We start from the raw sequence: 1681 nt of genomic DNA, 5'->3' as shown, positions 1-1681 counted from the left end.
TATAAAGGGGAAGGTGGGAAACGAGTAAGTGTAGGGGCGATAGAAGTAGTAAGGGTGAAGGATTGTATAGGGGGGATATGGGGAGGGATTATGGGGGATATAGGGCGGGATAGGGGATGATAGGGGGATTATGGCGGAATAGGGGATATGCGGGGGATATGGGGGGATATAGGGGGGATATGGGGGGATATAGGGGGATATATGGGGGATATGGGGGGATATAGGGGGATATGGGGGGTAAAAGGGGGGATATGGGGGAATCCAATGGGATCTAATGGGAAACCAAAGGGAACTAATAGGAACCAATGGGAATTGGGGAATCCAATGGGAACCAATAGGAACTAATGGGAACCTATGGGAAACCAATGGGAACCAATAGGAACCAATAGGAACCAATGGGAATGGGGGAATCCAATGGGAACCAATGGGAAACAATGGGAATGAGTGGGAGCCAATGGGAACCAATAGGAACCAATGGGAATGGGGGAATCCAATGGGAACCAATGGGAACCAGTGGGAATGGGGGAATCCAATAGGAACCAATGGGAAACCAATGGGAACCAATGGGAACTAATAGGAACCAATGGGAATGGGGGAACCAATAGGAACCAATAGGAACCAATGGGAACCAATGGGAATGGGGGAATCCAATGGGAACCAATGGGAACCAATAGGAACCAATGGGAACCAATGGAAATGGGGGGGAACCAATGGGAACCAATGGGAACCAATGGGAATGGGGGAATCCAATGGGAACCAATGGGAGCCAATGGGAACTAATAGGAACCAATGGGAACCAATGGGAGCCAATGGGAACTAATAGGAACCAATGGGAACTAATAGGAACCAATAGGAACCAATGGGAACCAATGGGAATGGGGGAATCCAATAGGAACCAATGGGATCCAATGGGAATCCAGTGATAACCAATGGGAACCAATGGGAATCCAGTGATAACCAATGGGGAACCAATGAGAACCAATGGTAAGCGCTGTCCCCTTCCTATTGGCAGCCCCCGGCCCCACGTCGCAGCCCATTGGTTCCTCCGTCCCCGAGCTCCCCCCGCCCCACATCTGTGGGTCCTGTGGGCAACCCTTCCCCAACATGGCCGCCCTCCGCCTGCACTGCCGCCAGCAGCACCGGGAACAGCCAATAGGAACACAGGGATCGGAACGGCGGCCATATTGCCAGCACCGGGAACAACAGCCAATAGGAACACAGGGATCGGAACCGGAACGGCGGCCATATTGTCAGCACCGGGAACAACAGCCAATAGGAACACAGGGATCGGAACCAGAACTGGAAGTGGATCGGCGGCCATCTTGCCATCTCCAGGACCAACAACCAATAAGAACACGAGGACCACCAGGACTGGAACCGGAATCAGATTGGCGGCCATCTTGCCATCTCCGGGCCCAAGAACCAATAGGAACACCTGAAGCGGAATCGGATCGTCAGCCATCTTGCCATCACCGAACCCAACAACCAATGGGAACACCAGAACTGGAATCGGATCAGCGGCCATCTTGCCATCTCCGGTCCCAAGAACCAATAAGAACACAGGGATCGGAACCGGGATCAGATCAGCGGCCATCTTGCCATCTCCGGTCCCAAGAACCAATAAGAACACAGGGATCGGAAGCGGACCGTCGGCCATCTTGCCATCTCCGGTCCCAAGAAC

This window comes from Coturnix japonica, unplaced genomic scaffold (genome assembly GCF_001577835.2).
Source record: "Coturnix japonica isolate 7356 unplaced genomic scaffold, Coturnix japonica 2.1 chrUnrandom679, whole genome shotgun sequence".
In the NCBI taxonomy this organism is placed as follows: domain Eukaryota; kingdom Metazoa; phylum Chordata; class Aves; order Galliformes; family Phasianidae; genus Coturnix; species Coturnix japonica.
The sequence above is the reverse complement of the archived record's forward strand: the minus strand, read 5'-3'. Positions refer to the sequence as shown.